The sequence below is a fragment of the Procambarus clarkii genome, chromosome 65 (genome assembly GCF_040958095.1).
Source record: "Procambarus clarkii isolate CNS0578487 chromosome 65, FALCON_Pclarkii_2.0, whole genome shotgun sequence".
NCBI classification, from domain to species: Eukaryota; Metazoa; Arthropoda; class Malacostraca; order Decapoda; family Cambaridae; genus Procambarus; species Procambarus clarkii.
In genome coordinates this window covers 18,137,221-18,158,350 of record NC_091214.1, presented here as the reverse complement: position 1 = coordinate 18,158,350, position 21,130 = coordinate 18,137,221, and the positions used below count along the sequence as shown (strand labels likewise).

The 21,130-nt window shown below is 43.5% G+C and overlaps 1 protein-coding gene across 2 annotated transcripts in view; it reads left to right on the top strand.

Annotated features, from left to right (window-relative positions):
- The window catches only part of LOC123771104 (hemicentin-1), an 89,427-nt gene that overhangs the window by 3,024 nt on the left and 65,273 nt on the right, over positions 1 to 21,130 (top strand). Inside the window, exons 2-3 of one of the 2 annotated variants that reach the window (XM_069309490.1) lie at positions 3,670 to 3,974; positions 9,389 to 9,610. The gene's annotated coding sequence lies outside the window, so the exon portion shown is untranslated. The remainder of the gene's footprint in view (positions 1 to 3,669; positions 3,975 to 9,388; positions 9,611 to 21,130) is intronic. The other variant, XM_045763435.2, reaches the window with a different exon arrangement.

The window sequence follows — 21,130 nt, the reverse complement described above, 5'->3', positions numbered from 1 at the left end:
GTGGCGCAGTGGTAAGATACTCGCCTGGCGTTTCGCAAGCGCCTTGCCTTGGGTTCGAATCCTGGCCGGGGAGGATTGACTGGGCGCCAATCCTTAACTGTAGCCTCTGTTCACCCAGCAGTGAATGGGTACCTGGTTGTTAAACGATTCAGCGGGGTCGTATTCCAGGGAAATTAGGGTTAAGGACCTGCCCGAAACGCTACGCGTACTAGTGGCTTTACAAGAATGTAAAAACTCTTGTAATTGAACAGGGGGAAAACGGTTCAGGATTGGTGCCGAGTAAACCCTCCAGTCTTATAGGCCATGAGATTTGTTTGTTTAATTACATGATAAGCGTCTAGCAGATTGGCCAGAAATCCATCCATGATATAGGCATACAATACAAGAAGGTATTTGCTGTAAGCTATAAAATACAGAGGTGGTTTGTGGATGTTTATTTACAATATACTGTACAGTAGCAGGCTTTCTTTGTGTACGACTGCACCATCAGAATTGTCATATCCCGCCAAACACACACCGAAACTACGTCGTTGGTACAACGTTCAAACAAGTTTTAACATCTTCTAACCAGTCATAACAACCAATATAGCAAGTTGTAACAACGTTCTAATACGTCATAAACAGGTTAAGCCAAGATGTAACAACTTTATTACAAGTTGTAACAAGTGGAAAATAGAGACAGTTTCGGTTTGTGTTTCTAGGGATTGGCTTAACACTCTCATGACTTCTTTACTTAACCTTAAGTAGGCCAATGTTAGAAATTCCCCACAAGAGATTGTATGCAAGAGTTCTAGAAAGGGAAAGTGCATTGAAATACTGTATAGACATTAACCTTTAAACAAGGGTTAACAAGCCTTAGGGGCCAAGAAGCGAAAAATATTTGAATTATGTAAAAAATTACTTAAGAATGTTAAACAAATCTCCAACTTATTGGCTTCAGGGTCGTGAAACTTTCATCAAAATATTTTCACAAATTGATTTTAGACGAATTTTTTAAAAAGAAGAACGTTTTATTGAAAAGGAGAACAGCTTCTATTAACTGGAACTGTGGGATAATGCAGTAATAAAGAGATGCAAGCACCTGTCCGACGCTCAAAAGAGAATACTGTAGTAGTAAGAAGTGTCCACAAAGTGGATATTATGCAGCTGATACCTTTTTGGCATTGCTGAGTAATATATAATAATGCAAGTAATAAGGAATATGTATGTTATTATGCTCTATTTATAATTTATCATATAAATACTTTGCCCAATGTTAATATCTGTTACTTTCATCAATGTCCAAAAAATATTTTTTGGAGGAATTTTTTTTTTTTTTAAGATTTTAGTTTTTTTACTGTGTTTATTATTTATGATTTTGTTGTAATGTTTACATCGTGGAGAGTGCATACCCATCCCTAACTATGTCAAGATAGAATGAAATTGGTCTACAAATAAATCAGTCACAACTCACAAAACTCGGGACTTTGAATTGTTTTCGGCTGATTTTTTCGGAGATTTCAAACTATTTTTGACCAGACCACACACTAGAAATTGAAGGGACGACGACGTTTCGGTCCGTCCTGGACCATTCTCAAGTCGATTGTGATTCAAGTCGATTCTCAAGTCACAATCGACTTGAGAATGGTCCAGGACGGACCGAAACGTCGTCGTCCCTTCAATTTCTAGTGTGTGGTCTGGTCAACATACTTCAGCCACGTTATTGTGACTCATCGCCTTCAAACTATTTTCTTCGTCTCTTTAGGTTGTTTTGATGATCAGGGACCAGATTAGGGCCTTATCTCTTATATAAAGTGTACCCTAAATATATCTCCTAAATCATTATAATTAATATAATTATCCCAATATTTTGTTTTTTTGGGGGTTATTTTTCTTGACTTCATTTTGACTCATATTGACCTAAAATTTTCACATATTCGAGTATGAATGCCAAGCAATGTTTATTAAAACATACAAGTAAATTAACAAATTAGAACTACTGTACCTTTATTCATTGTCGATAACTTCAACTTCAATTATCTCTAAAACTAGAGTTGCAACTTTGAGTGGCTTCTAAAATTCCAGTTTCTGACCGATTCTTATCATTTTGACATATTGTGTGCTCGGCTATCTGTTTTACAATCTCTTAAGAATGGATTTTTCATAAACCCTAAACGTTTGGAGTTGCTGTATGATTTTTTTTTCTAAATTTGCTGCATAGTTTAAATGCTATAATGATGATTTTTTTTACAGTAAACTATATTGAAAACCTATAATGTATTTTAATTTGATGAAAATGAAGATCATATGCTATTCTGAAAGCATAGTAACACCAAATGAATAATTGGTGATACAGTAGTTTATATTTTTTAATCCGATTTGAAAATCTGAAGTTTTCAATATTCAATTTTAAAATTATTTTTGATTTTCTTGTTTTCAAGTTATGTTGAAAACATGACAGTCAAGTATGCCTGTAGAACAGTATTAGTATAATTGAACCTCGGGTAGTGAACGTCCCTCTTTACGAATTTTTCGGGTTACGAACTCAATTTCTTCGGAAAATGCATATCGGGTTATGAACTTTGCCTTACCTTGTGACTTTGTTGATACACATATGAGTCGACCGAGTGTGTGGTGCCTGGTGGCACAGGCGACTGCACTTCAGTTTACCAGTGCCTCTCGCTTAGTGACGATCGCACGTGAATTCTTTGTATAGTATTTCATTGTTCTGCTTTTTTGGTTTTTGAACAAACAAGTAATTATTATATATCACACCATGGGTCCCAAGAAAATCAATGGTAAGGTTCAACTTAAGAAAATAGTTGTGAGTAGAGGCAGTATAGGATGTCCCTTCCTCATTAAGAAAATGGTGAAGTATGGGAAGAACTGCAAAGTTTTGTTGAAAAAAAAACCCCACCCAGATAAAGCTGTAGCAGGCTGTTGCATTGACCTTTTTAATGACAATGTGATGTCTCACTACAGACAAGCATTAAAAGGTAGGGAAAAGCAAGCATCTTTAGATAGATTCTTAGTATGACAAGCAAGCAGTGAGCCACGACCAGGTCCTAGTGGTATGCCTGTAAAACATATGAGAGAGAGAGTACCCCAGAGAAGTCATCACTGCCTGATGTTATAATGGAAGAGGACTCCCCTTCCAAACACTAACACCTCTCCTTTTCTCCCCCTCCTCACCATCTTCCACACACTAACAAGAGTCATAAATAAAGGTAAGCTATAACTTGTACATACTATAGCACAAAATATTTGTGTGTATTATATATGAAATGTATTTTGAATTAATATTCTGGGGAGTGTAGAATGGATTTAATTCTGAATTTAAATTAAATTTTTATAAAAAATTAAATTAAATTAAATTCTGTAGAATGAATTTAATAAATAATTCAATTTACATTTTTCTTACGAGAAAATTCATTTTGGATTGCGAATTTTCGGCTTACAACCTGTCTCTGGGAACGGATTAAATTGGAATACCAGGGTATCACTGGAATGGGTAGGAAAGCAACATCATAGTTTTAATTATTCATACAACCCCCATGTCTAATTTTTGTTGATTTAGGAATAATGAGTGCAAGTTTGGTAATGCTAGTGCAGTGGTTGTGATGCTTCTTACTGAGCCTTTGCATTTTGAGTTTCTAGGCCATTGCTACTTAATATTCCTTCTTCTTACAGGAATGCAGCACTGAATTGCCATGCTCAGGAGGTATTGGTGGCCAGTGCACTGAATCAAGAGCTGACCCTGGAGGACTAAAGATGCAGGGAATGGTGAGATGTTTACTGAGGTGAAAAGTGAAGTTGCAGTGAATGATAACTTCAGTGAGATGTGAGCAGTGAAGGAGCAATGACTCATGACAACGTTAATGAGATGAGCGTTGAATCACGGCGGACTGAGTGGTGTAACGAGAGCAGTGCATTACACTCTGCACCCTGAGGGAGGTGAACAGTACAGGAATGGTGACTCGGAATGACATGTTTAGGTGGGTACTACAGTATATGTAGAATTCTTATGGTATGTAAATAATATAATACAAGTTCTGAGTATCTGATCTTAGAACAAAAATACCTCTACAAATCCACATAAGGTGGTGCCTATAACTCATTTTGCCTTTATTGACTATGGGTTCAGAGTTAGTACAGTAGTATTTTTATTAAAGGTTTCTCACGGATGTGTGTAGCCCTGAGTTGCCAAATGATCGGAGATTGTACGAAGGTTTTACCAAGAAGAACATTTTCAAAATGGATAGAGGGGCTCAGGACCATAATAAATTGTTCAAATGTTCACAGTGTGACAAAGCCTTTAATAAGAAAAGTAGCATTGTGTGTCACATGAGGCTACATACTGGCGAGAAGCCATTTGCATGTACACAGTGCAGTTCTGCATTTACTCATAAGAGTACTCTGTTGCATCATTTGAGATTGCACACAGGTGAAAAACCTTATGAATGTGAGATCTGTCATAAGAGGTTTCGCCAAAGATCAAATTATTCATTGCATAAGAAAATTCACACCAAAGAAAAATCATTTGAATGTGATATATGCTCTAAGACGTTTGCACAGCGTGTTCATCTTACCACACATAAAAGACTTCACACAGGAGAAAAACCCTATGTCTGTAAAGAGTGTAATAAAAGGTTTTCGCAAAGGTGTCACTTGAATCGACATAAGACTGTTCATGTTAGTAACAAAGAATATGACTGTCAAACATGTGATAAGAAGTTTTCATGTAGTTCCCATCTAAGAGCTCACTTGATAATACATAATGGTCAACATCAACAGCTTAAGAAAAGTGCCTATAATCACTTGGTGAAAGAATATGGATTCAATCAGAGTTTATCACGCAACTGCTCAAATGAAGCAAAAAAGCAGAGAAGCCTTGAGTGCGAGTTCTGCCACAAAAGATGTATAAAAAAATCTCACCTGCGACACCATATCTTCATTCACGTCGGAGAGAAACCCTATGAATGTATAAAGTGCAATAGAAAGTTTTCAGAGAAGGGCAGCCTCACTCGCCATATGAAGGTTCACAGTGACACCTCCACATCCAGTGTTCCACTCACTGTAGACAACATTGACAAGAAAAACTGTTCTGAAAGTAAATATGTCACTGCTGTTGCTGTCGAATCTGCCCACGACATGCATGACGGGAAACACATGACTGAGCTAATGCCAGAAATAAATGAAAATAAAATTGAAAACATTAAGAGACCAGACTTAGCATGTTCAAGGAAGGCTGGAAAGTACTTAACTTCATTAACAAGATTGGATGTTGTAAATGTGAATGGGGCAGTAAGATTTAATCCGTTGGCAAAAAAGAGAAGGAAAATACTTAAAACTGTATTGGATGATAAAAGTTGTTTCAAATGTGTGACCAAAGATGCCACAATTGGACAACATTTGCATATGGAACCAATGGGGCAGCAGTGTGAGGAACTAGTTGGGCAATGTATACATGGAGAACCAGTGGGACAGCACTCTGAGGATCCACTTGAGCAACGTTTGCATGGAGAACTTGTTGGAGAGTGTTTGCATAGAGAACAAGCAGGACAGCAGTCAGAGGACCCAGTTAAGCAATGTTTGCATGAAGAACCAGTTGGTCAATGTGCGCATGAGGAGCCAGTAATTCTTGGGGATACTGTCTCAGGACGGGAGCAGGTTCTAACTAATAAAGAAGAATTAGTAAAACATGCAGTAATGGACACTATATCAAATATCAAGCATTTTAAAAATGCTTCCAAAACTGAAGAGTATCAGTGTGCAAAAAAGACGGAAGTGGCAAAATATACCAAAACAGCAGGGGACTCTGTTGGCTATTTAGGAACTGTAAACTCCAAGTTAAAGGTGGCTAAACAGTGCTCTTTTGTAAGTGAACATCTATCCAGTCATCATAAATGTTGTTTTAACATGGATGAATGTGAGAGCGGATATTTGTCTGCTCAACATACGGAGGAAGATGGGAGTAGATGTTCATATTTTTCTAATAATGCAGCTCCAAGGAACCCTTTATTTTCAGAGATACCTGTATTATCAAGTGAATATGTGACTTCAGAGGAACCTGTAGTTTCAGGGAAACTTTTATCCCTGATCACAGAGCTGCCTGATGTTTCAGGTGATTCTTTACCTCCACAAAAAGTAGTTACATCCAGTGAATCTTTGCCAAATGAGGATCACATCGATTCAAGAGATTGTTTGCCTTTAGAATGTGAACGTACCAGCTCTTCTCAACGGGATGATTCAGCTGACAGACACGAGGATGGTGTAAAGGAAGTCACAGCTGGCAGACAGGCCAAAGGAAGTGGTTGGTCACCATCCACTCAAGTGATAGCTGTCAGCATGTTCGTTTATGGGCAGCAGGTGAAGGAAGATGGTGGCAGCCATGAAGTGGGCATCAAGCAGGAGGTGGATGTGGCAGAGGAGACCTTGGATGACCCCAGGCCCACACCACTAACCCAAATTTTGTCTCCCTTCAACACTAATCCGTGAATGTTCACACACCACTGACCCAGAGTCAAGAATAGTTAGGATGAACACTATAACATAACAAGAGGACTAGCATGGTAGCTAGACATGCCGATGGGCCTACGAATGTGAGAAATCACCTAGCCAATGTCCACAAGCAAAGTTTTCAATCCACTTAAACTCAAGCCTGCATTCTAAATCAATAATCCAAGCTGGTTCACACAACTGAAAGAGGGTACTGCTATGGTACTCGGTGTGTGTATTACATTTCATATGCTGTGATATCTGAAACTTTGCCTCTAGAAATGTTTGGTTTTAAGGCTTGTGACATCTGCATAACATAGACTGCATAACAGTCTCTGGCCCCTGTCACGTGTGGCATTGTGGACATCATATAACATGAAATTGGGGCAGTACAGCACACTCCACATGTGTCATGTATGTACTGTATATGACACATTTGTGATGATTATTTACAGGTAGTAATACTTTAATATGTTCCTGTAGGAAGTGCCAGATTATTAGTACATATATGTGGGTCTGGCAGTTGGGGGCTACAGGAGTACAGTATAAGAATTCTGAAAAACTAGCCACAGGTAATCCATAGGCAATATAGGGGTACTGTACTTAGAGTAGTGACTATTGGGTAAAATTCGTACCTGGAAATATTTCACTTAATTTATATGTCATGCTTTACTTTTTGACGCGACATTTTACTCTTTGACGCGACATTTTACTCTGACACGACACGGCTTATTATATTTTCTCAACAAAAGTACATGGTGTGGTGTCATATTTGGTTGTTTCACAAGATGGTATATTTTATATGATGTTTCCTAGTGCAGTAATTGGATATACTTTTACTGTATTTGTATTTTTATAACATTGTACACTTCATGAGAACGGTTTCAGACAGTGCACAGATTCTCGACAAACTGATGCATTTTGTGAAAAAGCATTACCTGTACTTGGTACTTTGCAAAAGTATATTTTGCCACAGGATTTATATTAAGAGATTCATATTTTGCTTGTGAGCTTTATAGTGTAATATAATAATTCATTGCATCAAGTGACAGGCAGCCAGTGTATATATATATAAATACATGGTACCTTACTTTGGAGTTTTCCGGGGCCTAGCATCCCCATGGCTCGGTCGTCGATCAGGCCTCCAGGCTAATATCGAGGTCCTCCCCACCCTCCCCCAGGATGTAACTCCCCCCTTCCCCCATATGTATTTTGTGAATAGCTATAATGAGTGGTTGTGCCTTGAGGCATCATGCAGGGGCTTCTCATCTAAGTAAGTGTTGCAACTTAATGTGTGCTGCTTTCAAACTGGCTACATTCTGTGTTGTAACTCTGTATATTTTGCATTGTAACTTTTTGCATTCTCTGGTACAACTTGATGGGTTTTCTTTTTATTTCAAAATACAGTATCATGGTGTTTCAACTTGATGCATTTTGTGTTCCACCTTGATGCAGTATATGTTCCACCTTGATAAATTTTTTGTTCCAACTTGATGAATTCTCTGTTCCATCTTGATGAATTCTCTGTTCCACCGTGATGAATTCTCTGTTCCACAAATGGGGACCTAGTTGTTAAATGATTTGGCGGGTCGTATTCCGGGGAAATTTAGGATTAAGGACTGGCGCGAAATGCTATGCGTGCTAGTGGCTTTACAAGAATGTAAGAACTTTTGTATACGTGTAAAGAAAAAAATCTATTCCACCTTTATGTATTCTTATGTTCCACTTCGACGAATTCCTTATTTCACCTTCATTCATTCTGTGTTTCACCTTGATGTGTTGTGTGTCTTCCCTTGGTGCATTCTGTGTTCCACCTTGGTGCATTCTGTATTCCACCTTGGTGCATTCTATGTTCCACCTTGATGCACTGTGTTCCACCTTGATGCATTCTGTGTTCCACCTTGGTGCATTCTGTGTTCCACCTTGGTGCATTCTGTGTTCCACCTTGATACATTCTGTGTTCCACCTTGATACATTCTGTGTTCCACCTTGATACATTCTGTGTTCCACCTTGATGCATTCTGTGTTCCACCTTGATACATTCTGTGTTCCACCTTGATGTATTCTGTGTTCCACCTTGATGTATTATAAAACAAGATGTTTCGTGTCATATGGTATGAACTGTAACATGTTAATTTGTAACATGAAATATTGCATAAATATAATGTATGGGAAGATCTCTGTTAACATATTTGGGAAAGTATGGCAGAGCAGAGAACTTTAATATCTATATACGGTATACTGTATACAGTACTGTCGTGTCCATATATATACTGTACAGTATTTAGCTACCACCATTTAGTTCATTGTTTTTTCATGTGCCAATATTTATTTTGAATAGGGAACAGTGTGTATATATATATATTTGCTAAATTTTTATGGTACACCTGAGAGATATGTATTTGCATTTTGATTATGATATTAATTAATGTGCTGTATTAGTAATTGTTATTTTTTGAATTCTTGTTATATTTTTGACATTTAAGACCTTTTGGGTGTGGATCTCTTTGTCGTCCGTGTCACCAAATGGTTATTTGTCTGTTATATAGTGGAACCTCTATATTTGTCTGCCCTTATATTGATCAAATGTTATCTTCAACATGTTTTAATGACAAAAAAAAGGCTTCTGTGTTAGTTGGCATTTTCCATATTTCAGCATCATTCCAAGTGCTGACATTAAGGAAATGCTGTTCAATTGGGCCAAAACAAAGAATATGGTTGAAAAGTGGCAACCCAATATTACCATAGCTAATCAAAATATAAATGCATTCAGTGATAATTAGATTGGCTACTTATTTATAATGTATTTGATTTACACTATACAAGAAGGGTACAGTAGGTTGTGAGAGTACATAACATTGGTGTTCTTACATTCTTGGAAAGCCACTAACATGGATAGCGTTTTGGGCAGGTAACTTCAGGAAAGTCTTAAGTGATAGACAGAAATTGACAACATTGGACAAGTGCTTTGCTAAATTGAGCACTAGTGAATCGTCGGCAAAGCGAATAAAAAGACAACGATCTTCAGAACTGGAGTTACTTGATGGTTTAATGGAAAGTGACTCCCCTTCTAAACAATTATTCCTTTCCCCCTCTTCAGCTTCTACCATCATCTCTCCTCACTATAGTTAAGGTAAAGTTCTGGCTAAATTTTAATTTATACTACTTTCTGGGGGGAGCCCCTACAGCTTCCCGGAGTTGCCGGGGAGCCTCTGGGACTCGCCCAGAAAATGGTGTTTCATTACATTCAACACTGGTTTTCTGGTGGGAGCCCCTACGGCTTCCTGGAGCTATCCATGGCCGATATGGATACCCTAACTATTTTGCATCAGTCGATGCGGGTGGAGTTCTAGGCCTACCGAGACCACAAGTCAGAACCTGGCCCCTTCACAGAGGCACGAGGAACAATGGCCCATAGAAATGCACGTGTGATTTGGAGCATTCTATATCTGCCATCGACCGGGACAGGCACCCAGAAAGGTAAGCGCCACAAAACAAACCCCTATTCTGGTTAACAACGAAAATCATCAAACGAGTGGACAGAACTTCCCAAAAGAAAAACGAGCAAACAAGCATGACGTCACACGAGCCACGCTGCATGTCTGCACAGCTCTCCCCACCCTGGGAGGGGGAAGGGGGAGCCCCAGACCCCTCGTGCCAGTGATCCCCACCCCAGTTCCGAGGCTGGATATAAAAAAATGCGAAAAAAATGCTGACTGGAGGGAGGGAGGGTTGCCGGGAAGCCTCCGGGACTCGCCCAGATATTGGCAATTCATTACATTCATTGCTGATTTTCGGGGGGGGGGGGGGGGTAGCCCCGTCGGCTCCCCGGAGCTACTTCACCAAAGACATCAAAAGAAAAAAGGGGATTTATCTGGGACGTGGTCGGTGCTCCACTCCTCAACTCGAAGTCGAGACAACGGGCTGCCACCACTGACCCAAAGCAACACAGACCCGACTGGGCCCAGGAACGTTTACAAGGTAGCGTGCTGCCAGGACCCTGTTCGACTGCAAAAACCCCATGCCTGTATGTCAGCCCAAGACATATTGCCAAAGACGGCAGCAAGAGCAGCAAACTTACGAATGTCATGGGCACGGGAATAGACCACAGGCTGGCTGAATTTAATTACCCTGCAAACAACCTGAGAGACCCGAATCCGCAAACAGGGAAGGAGGAAAACCGGATCAACCCAAAGCACGTCCCTGGACACAGAAGCCGTCGTGTGCAGATAACGGCGGAGGACCACAACCGAACACAACACATGATGAACCCCCGGCCTGACCAACCAAGCATCAACAACCCAAGGACCCCTCCGGAAGGCAGCAGTCTCATTCTTTGCCAGAAAAGGAGTCAGCTGTAGACGGACATACAGTACCTATGACCACGACCAAAAGAGCAAAAAGCCCTGCGCCAGAGAAGAGCATGAAGCTCCGTCACACGACCTCCAGAGGCTAATGCTAACAGAAAAAGAGCCTTAGCAAAACAATCCTGAACCAAAGGGGCCACAACAAACCAAGGAGAAGAAATATAGGAGAGCACCCTGTCCAAAGACTAGGACAGCTCAGGCGGCGCACGAGGAGGCCGGAGGTAAAACAACGCATGAGACAGCTTGCGAAACGGCGCAGAAGTAACATCGATACCAAAAGCAAGCTGCAGCGGCTCTGCCAGCACCGCACGATACGAGGCAACATTATTAGGCATAAGATGACGGTCCTGGAACAACCAAGAGAGAGAGAGGACAACACCACCCGAACTGAAAGCGAAGAGCAACAACGAAGGGACAAAAAGAACCGGAAGGACCGCCAGGAAACCTCATACTGCCGCTGAGAGGAAGCCCGCAGGTGGGAAACCAGCAAGGAGGCCACCCGATCACCATAGAGATGGCGATAAACATGAGTCAAAAACACCAAACATGAAGACTTGCGGAGAAGAGCGAACCAGTCTCATACCGGACTGGGCTGATCTCCTGAAAGAGGGGGAGCCGTGGAAAAACCTCGGGTTCGGACACCGGGCAACCTGCTAAAAGCTGAATCCACGGGACGTGTCCACTCATGAGGGCAAAGCAGGGGGTGCCACCACACAAAATGACCCTAATATAAGGAGGGAGGGAGAACATAAGGCAGACCCCCCCCCACACCAGACAAAAACAAAAAGAAAAGAAAAACCATGCAAGTGGTCAACGTACCTAGAGGGAATGGAGCCGGCTGCTGTTATAGGTGAAAACTAGCTACGCAGTACCCTGCGCCCCACCAGTGCAATAACTACCACTTACCCTAAGGCAAATAAGGGAGGAAAACCCCCAAATACTCGGAGCGACCCAACGCCAAGCAGCAAAAGGCCAACAGAGGTAGACCCAGGCGACTTGTGGAAGAGAACCCCAAGCCCCAAGGGCGGTACTTGCAAGGCATTCAGGGAAGGAGACCCTAAGCACATGCAGCCCAAGTACCTGAGAATAATACTCCCAGCCCAGTTACTCCCAATGAACAGCCCAGAGAGAAGACTGGAGTTGGAGCCACACAACCATGCACGATCCCATCAGCCAAGGAACTGAGGTGGGGATTGCCAGCGCGAGGGGTCTTGGGCTTCCCCTTCCCCCTCCCAGGGAGGGGGGAGCTGTGCAGACATGCAGCACAGCTCGTGTGACGTCATACTGTACTTGTTTGCTCGTTTTTCTTTTGGGGAGTTCTGCCCACCCATTTGACGATTTTCGTTGTTAACCAGAATAGGGGTTTGTTTTGTGGCGCTTACCTTTCTGGGTGACTGTCCCGGTCGATGGCAGATATATAATGCTCCAAATCACATGTGCATTTCTATGGGCCATTGTTCCTCGTGCCTCTGTGAAGGGGGTCAGGTTCTGGCTCGTGGTCCCCGGTAGGCGTAGAATGCCACCCACATCGACTAATGCAAAATAGTTAGGGTATCCTATCAGCCATGGATAGCTCCGGGGAGCTGTAGGGGCTCCCCCAGAAAACCAGCATTGAATGTAATGAAACGCCATTTTCTGGGTGAGTCCCAGAGGCTCCCCGGCAACTGCGGGAGCCTCCGGGACTCGCCCAAAAAATGGCGTTTCATTACATTGAACGCTGGTTTTTGGGGGGCTGGGAACAGATTAATTAAATTTCTTATTTCTTATGGAAAAATGGTTTCCATATTCTTTAGGCCCTCAGGAGCAGATTAATGACGATTATAGAGGTTCCACACTAAATTGTCTTCCATTATTGGTTTGGTAAGTAGAATAACTGAATTACATAACATGAAGACGATTTAGTACTGTGGGATGGTGTTTGAAGTGTTTTAGACAAGAAGGCCCCTCCTGGTTGTATGTGGTTAAGTAATTGTCTTTGTTGACGTCTTGAAATAAAAGCGCCATTCATAATAATTAAGAACAATCCCATAAAACTGAACTTTACTCTGTCTATAAATTTCAGGGGAAAACCATTTGGTGTTGACATTGTCATAGAAAAACCTAAGTCTAATGGAAGTGATTATTTAGTGTCTTTACAATGTGTGTGGCATTGATTACATTAAAGGATTTTTTTAATCTCTGTATCTAATTATAACCTGTTAATGTATAGTACTATTATTTTTCAAATCAAGAATCTAAAGCCTTGAATAACAAACTCTTCTCATAGAATAATGTTGGAGAAACGAAGCTGTGAGGTGATTGATTGTGTTCTTATTAATGCAAGTGATAAAACCTAAACCAACATATATATATATATGCACTTTTAAGAACATTAGGATTCGGGAAATTTTAGAAGGCTTATTGGTTCATCATGATCGGCAGCGCCTATATTTTATTCAGGCAATCTTGTGTATTTGTCAGACCTTCACTTGAAATTTGTTAGTGGATTTGTGTCTATAATGTTACAGTACTCTACCAGATAACAAGGAAGTTCTGCCACTTCCATTATTTGGTATAGAAAGGAGGGAAAGCAAAATCAGGTCACAGGCAAAAGATCAGTTTCCATGCTAGGACAGAAGCATTTGGGAAATGTTTCCTGTCACCTGGAAGTTAGGCAACTGTTGTGGGTTGCATCATGGGAAACGTGAGTAGTCAGTAGACCATTATCAATCGACTTGATAATGGTCCAGGACGGACCAAAACGTTGTTGTCTCGTCATCTTCTGGTGTCTTCAGTAGTTAGGTTTGCAGTCATTGGGAGGAAAGAGCCTTCACACAAGTTACATGTAACATAAAGAAGAGGAGGAGGAGGTTTATTGGGGTCCCTCAAGGCTAACTGCTGTCCTGTTCTTGACTGTGGGGGGAACTATAAGATGAACGACATTCGACAAGCTGATGGCTTCCTGTCCTCATTGAGGTCACTAGAGTTAATGGCCCCTCAGGTAAACTGAGTAAATCAGAACCATATGCCCAGGTTATTTGAAGGTGGCATATGAAGTCTTTTTCTGGGGGGAGCCCCATCGGCTCCACGGAGCTATCCAGGCTGGATGGATATGTATATTTGTCTAGCATCAGTCCAGGGACCACGAGCCAGAACCTGGCCCCCCCTCTAGAGAGGCACGAGGAGCAATGGCCTATAGACCTGTCCCCCCTGTGGATGGGAGCATTCTATATCTGCCTTCGACCGGGAGAGGCACCCAGAAAGGTAGGCGCCCCAAAACAAACCCCTATTCTGGTAAAATTATTGCGACTGAAAGCCGAACAGGTGGACAGAACTCCCCAAACGAAAATTAGCAAACTAGCCTGACGTTATCATGTCGCCGTGCCACTGTCTGCGCAACCTCCCCCCCCCCTCCCTGGGAGGGGGAAGGGGAGCCCCAGACCCATCTGCTGGTGACCCAACCTACAGTTCTTGGCTGATGGAAGTCTGGTGCAGTTGTGCCTCTGGCTCCAGTTTTTCATTGCAGTTCTGTGCCTTGTGGTGTGGGCTGTCCCTTCAGGTGATGCGTGAGCCGGGAGTAATATTCGACGGTACTCGGGCTACATGCGCCTAGGGTCTCCTTCCCTAGGTGCCCTGTAAGTACTGCCCTTGGGGCTTGGGGCCACCTTCCACAAGTCACCTCGGGATCTACTTCCGCTGTGCCGTTTACTGCTCGGTATTTAGCCGCCCTTGGGGGTCAGCTGGTTTTTTCTTACCCTTGTTTGTCTCTGGGTAAGGTGGTAGTTTTTGTCACTGGCAGGGGTGCGGGGTGCTGCACAGCTAGTTTTCACCATTAACAGCGGCCGACTCTGTTCCGCCTGGGTACTTTGTCCTCTTGCGGGGTTTTTCTTTTGTTTTTGTTTTCTGCCTGGTGGGGGCCTGCCGTTGTCGTCCCCCATCGCTGTTCTTGGGGGTGTCTTTATGACACCATTTTTGTGGGTGGTCCTCCCCACTTGGCCCCCCGTGAGTGGACACATCCCAGGGTTTCAGCTTTAGGAGTTTGGTTGGTAGTCTTGGGCGCCGGTTCGCAGTACCCTGCCTGGGCTTCCCTTAACGTGTTACCAAGGTTAAGGGCCCTGGGAAACCCCATGGGGGCTACGTGGTCCGATGGATGTGACCCCCTGAGTTCCCTCTCGCGTCTTGCGAGTTTGAAGGTTGTTCTGTCCCCCTTGTCTCAGGGTAACACTCACCGGTTTTGCCTCTGCCATGCTGCCTGTTGGGTCGGTGATTGTTTTGACCCGAAGTCGTGTGACTTTTTGTCTGTCCATACTACAGTTCACCCAAGCTACTGATGATAATATGCGGGTGCAGGCAGCTAAAGCGTTGCATGCTAGATTTAGGTTGCTGCAATGCGCTTGGTTGGTTGTGGCCCCGGATGCCCCATGACTGCCCCGTTTTGGTTACAGGGACCTGGACTTGGGGGTGGGAGTCACTTCGGCTCTGGTTCCGTCTGCCCCTCCTAGTCCTTCCCCGTCTGTAGTTCTTTCAATCCCCCCCCCCCTAGCTTCCGGCTCCGTCTGAGGGTTTCGGAGTCGGGGCAGGGTATAGCTGGTGTTGAGACTCGGGCGGTCTTAGGGGTGTCCCCTTCTGAGGTTGCGGCGGAGACCTTCGAGCTTGGTCCTTCTGCCGGAGCTTCTGGGTGTGGCCAGTGGGCCCCCTTCGTTCCTGCTTTTTCGGCAGCTCCCACCTTTTCTTTGGAGGTGGGGGGTTTGGAGGCCAGCTCAGCCCCAGGTCCTCAGGGTGAGGTTCCCGGGGTTGGAGAGGGGTTGGCTTGGGGGCTTTGAACCCCCGTTGGACCCCGCCTGGGTTTTTCTGGCCTCCGAGCGGGGCTTGGTGTTACAAGGAGAGGGGTTCTCTTTCGAACAAATCCACAAGGGCTGTGACGAGGATTCGAACCTGCCTTAATCTTTAATCGACTTAATACGACTGAGCTACGACATGGTAAGAGTTGAAACCGAAGTTCTACTGAACTTACTGGATCCCGCCGAGACACAAATCAGGGTTTTACACAACTCCCCCATGCACTTGAGCTATGTCAATAGGCTGTTCTCCCTCTTCTCCCTTACATCATTACACACAGAAATCACTAACGTGATGCATCAAATGAACAAAACAAACAAATCCGCATTTGATGAATCCCCATTTGTTCATTTGATGCATCACGTTATTGAGATTTCTGTGTGTAGTGGGTTCTCTTTCGCTCCCTCCGCTACGAGTTGGATTTGGGGTCCACCTCTTTCCGGGTTCGGTTCCGTGATCCTGCGGGTTCTTCGGTTCTGTCTTTTCAGAGGTTTCCGGCTTCTCGCATCTTGTCATCTGAGGTGCTGGAGGTCGTGGCGGCTTACCTCCTGCACTACCGGGATTATGCCTTCGTGATGAATCCGCATTCCTTTGTGTACTGCTCTTCTAGTTTGTACTGGGTTCGTTATGAAGTCTGGAGTTGTCCTGGTTGGCAGACTGTCCTCTTTTCTTTTTGGAGGCCTGGCACACGTTCTGTCAGTCCTGGGCACTTGAGTGGCGAGAGACTCAATCGGCGTTTCAGGTTTTCCTGGGGGCGACTTTGAGTATCTCAGTGCTTGTTTGTTCGCCCCTGCCCTTCTGTGGGATGTTGGTGTCATGCAGCTTCACGTGCAGGTTCCTTTCCTTCGTCTGCCTTGATTGCAGAGGATATGCGTACTCGAGGCCTGCTTGCTTAGGCCCTGCATTTCTTTTCCATCTTTGAGCTGTCCTCGGACTAGCTTGAGTTGGATGTGGGGGCACTTGGGGCTGCTGCCGGGTCCGGTGCTCTGCCTTCCGCGGTGCAGGCGTTGTCTACTTTGTTGAAGCTCTTCGCTCCACTCCTGTGTGATGCGGTTTCACGGCTCTATGCTTCTCGCCTCGCGTGTCGGCAGGCGGTGCTGGCTTCTTCCTTGGATTCCGCTTGGGCCCTGGCTCTTCGGTTGTCTTTGCCTCTTTGTTCGTTGCTGTTTGCCGAGTCTGCTGTGGTGCAGTACCTGCAGGCGGCCTCGGTTAGTTGTCGGCTTATGTCTGAGTTGTTGTTGCCCCGGGGGGCTCATGGGGGCCTTCCTGGAAGGGTCGTGCCAGGGCTCGGGGATCTTTTTGTCGTGGTAGGCCATTGGTGCCAGAATCGGGGCAGACGCAGCCTCCAGTTCTGGCTGTTTCTGGTTGGCGCAGGGATCGCCCCCTTTGCCGCTTGGGTTCTCGTAAGGCTCGTCAGTCCTTTCGTGGTTCGTCCCATTGACGGGGCGATTGGGGGAGGGGAGCTCGCCCTATTTGCTCACGCCTGGTCCCACAATTCGTGGGCTTTTTGGGTTGTTTCGTGCGGCCTGTGGTGGCCGTATATCGTATATATATAGAAGAGTATATATATACATATACTCTTCTTGCATGATATGTTGGTAGATGGAATAGTGTATATTGGGAAAGATGCAAAACGAAGCCATGAGGATCATCATCAGAACCCCCCCCCCCCCCCCCCCCCGACCATGCAACTAAATTGTTGACCAGACCACACACTAGAAATTGAAGGGACGACGACGTTTCGGTCCGTCCTGGACCATTCTCAAGTCGATTGTCCAATCGACTTGAGAATGGTCCAGGACGGACCGAAACGTCGTCGTCCCTTCAATTTCTAGTGTGTGGTCTGGTCAACATACTTCAGCCACGTTATTGTGACTCATCGCCTGCATATGCAACTAAATTATTTGACATGAAGAAGGTCCTCAATATCCCATGTGTAAGTAATCAACTGACTGAAAACCATGTTGTAAATGGTAACAAGATGCTAAGTTTAGGTTTACTTACCTGTCCTAGTGAAAAACTCAGTAGGAGTCACGAAGAAGATTCGAACCTATGCTTTGGGTACCTACCCGAACTTCTGCACAGACACCCCTCCTTTAGCGAAGGTCAGCATCCCTCAAAACGGTTTAATAAAACTGTAAGTGAACTCTGGTGTATAAAGGTCATAATCGCTATCAACTTATTACCTACTTAATTAATTACCTACTTAAAATTATCTGCTAGATTAAGGACCTGCCCGAAACGCTGCGCGTACTAGTGGCTTTACAAGAATGTAAATACTGTACTATCCAATGTATTCTCACAAACCCAATGTACCTTCTTGTATATATATAAATAAATAAAATAAATTAATCAAGAAGGGCCCCTCCCTCCCTCGCTGCACCATGGGAGATCACCCCGTTACAGATTACTGCCGCTTCCTAGCCGGTCGGCCGAGCGGACAGCACGCTGGACTTGTGATCCTGTGGTCCCGGGTTCGATCCCGGGCCCCGGCGAGAAACGATGGGTAAGAGTTTTTCACCCTATGCCCCTGTTACCTAGCAGTAAAATAGGTACCTGGGTGTTAGTCAGCTGTCACGGGCTGCTTCCTGGGGGTGGAGGCCTGGTCGAGGACCGGGCCGCGGGGACACTAAAGTCCCGAAATCATCTCAAGATAACCTCAAGATAGCCACCTGAGATGACTCAAGATCAACCCAAGCTTTGACTTGTAAAGTATAATACCTTTAGAAAGATTGATGATCTGGTCGTAGAACTCTCCCGCCCATACTGTTTACATTGATGATTCTCTGCACTATTCTACTGGTGCCACTGGAGTGCATTGCTCTTTACAACAAGAGTTGAATCATGTTCTGTTGTTGTTATAGATTCAGCTACACAGAACAAGTTCCAAGTAGCACGGGCTATGGTGAGCCTGTAGTGGACTTACCTGGCACAGGAGCGGTGCTGTGTCACGTTCTGAATGGGAGCTCATATTACTTAACTGGGCCTTCACACTTCAGACAACATTGTTTGCTAAACTCCTTGCACTGAAACAAGTATATGTATTGAAAAATTAACTATCAATTGTAAGTGACTTATCCTTGATTTCACTTAACTCCTGAAGGCATAACTAACAAATTTATTTGAGTCTGAAGTAAGGCACAGATACAGTAAAATCATCAGTGATACCAGCAGACCTGGAGAGGATCTCGAGTTGTTCTACTCCCCGAGCCCGGCCTGAGGCCAGGCTCGAAATCAGTATATCTCCTATGGATCTCTTCGCATATTGGTCCCCCTGAATACATGCTAGAAGTGGCGAGGGAGTTAAGAACAGCCGTTGATATCCTTTGACCGGCATGTCGAGGGCTTCGTTATAACGCAATCTAGGTACACCCAAACGGGACCCGATATAGACCTATCTGTTAATGACCCGCAACAGCACTGAACATACATGACTGTTTCCGTTTGTATAGCCAATGGAACCAAATTTTCCTTGAGGAAAATATCACCTTAATGTGATAATGTTGTTTGATTTATGGGTCAGGGCGGCAGTGCGTGGTGCCGGTGGTGTGCCTTGAAGTGCATGCATGCGGGGCATAACAACCCATGCCACAATTACCAAATTAATAACATTACATTACAGCAGATTGATGAAGAAAAGGACCTTGGAGCCCAAATCCCCCACTCACCGAAAGTTGCACAATAGGTAGGAGCAGCAGTCAAAAAAGCTAACCAAACCCTTCGAATAATCAAGTGTACCTTTGACTTTTAAGGAAAAGGTAGAGATTGATTTGTATAAATATCTGGTGCGCCCCTATTTGAATTGCTGTATACGAGCATGGCGACCTCATCTTCAGAATGACATTGATGCTCTGGAGAAGGTGCAACACCAGGCAACAAAAATCATTCCAAAGCTAATCCCGCCAAACACACACCGAAACTACGACGTTGGTACAACGTTCGAACAAGTTTTAACACTTTCTAACCAGTTATAACAATCAATACAGCAAGTTGTAACAACGTTCTAATAAGTCATAAACAGGTTAAGCCAAGATGTAACAACTTTATTACAAGTTGTAACAAGCGGAAAATAGAGACAGTTTCGGTTTGTTTCCAGGGAAGTCAACTATCGTATCAGGAACGGTTGAGGGCCACAGGGCTAACAACACTACAAACCAGGCATAATAGGGCGGATCTCATTGAAACATTTAAAATACATTACTGAACAATTTGGAGGATGTTGATCCGGAAAATATGTTGAAAAGGTCAGACGTAAGAAACAAGGAGGAACGGTTTCAAACTCAACAAGCCAAGGACTAAACAGATGCTTTTTCACCCACAGAGTTATAAACCCATGGAACCGCCTACACGCCAAAGTAGTAAAAGAAAATTACCGAAAAAATGTTATATTTTAAAAACCAACTGGAAAAGAGGGTGGGACCTTTGACAAGCTGCCGGTTTCCTGTCCTCGTCGTCGAGGCCATTAGTGTTAGTGATGGGGGTGAGTAGTGACAGGATGAGTATAGGGTGCACAATAAACTACCGCTCACAGGACGAGTATGGGGTGCACAATAAACTACCGCTCACAGGATGAGTATGGGGTGCACAATAAACTACCGCTCACAGGATGAGTATGGGGTGCACAATAAACTACCGCTCACAGGATGAGTATGGGGTGCACAATAAACTACCGCTCACAGGATGAGTATGGGGTGCATAATAAACTACCGCTCACATAATGAGTATGGGGTGCACAATGAACTACCGCTCACAGGATGAGTATGGGGTGCACAATAAACTACCGCTCACAGGATGAGTATGGGGTGCACAATAAACTACCTCTCACAAGATGAGTATGGGGTGCACAATAAACTACCGCTCACAGGATGAGTATGGGGTGCACAATAAACTACCGCTCACAGGATGAGTATGGGGTGCACAATAAACTACCGCTCACAGGATGAGTATGGGGTGCACAATAAACTATCGCTCACAGGATGAGTATGGGGTGCACAATAAACTACCGCTCACAAGATGAGTATGGGGTGCACAATAAACTACCGTTCACAAAATGAGTATGGGGTGCACAATAAACTATCGCTCACAGGATGAGTATGGGGTGTACAATAAACTATCGCTCACAAGATGAGTATGGGGTGCACAATAAACTCTCGCTCACAGGATGAGTATGGGGTGACAATACAACAATAATAAAATCCCATTATATATATAATATATATATATATATATATATATATATATATATATATATATATATATATATATATATATATATATATATATATATATATATATATATATATATATACATAACAATAACACTATAATAACAATAATGTTTTTTGTATTAGTATAAATGTTTACTATAGATATTATTATAATTGCTATAATTATAATTATTAATACAGTACTATTATTAACATTAAACAAATAAAGAAGTCTCCCACTCTATGCATGCGTTTTCTTCC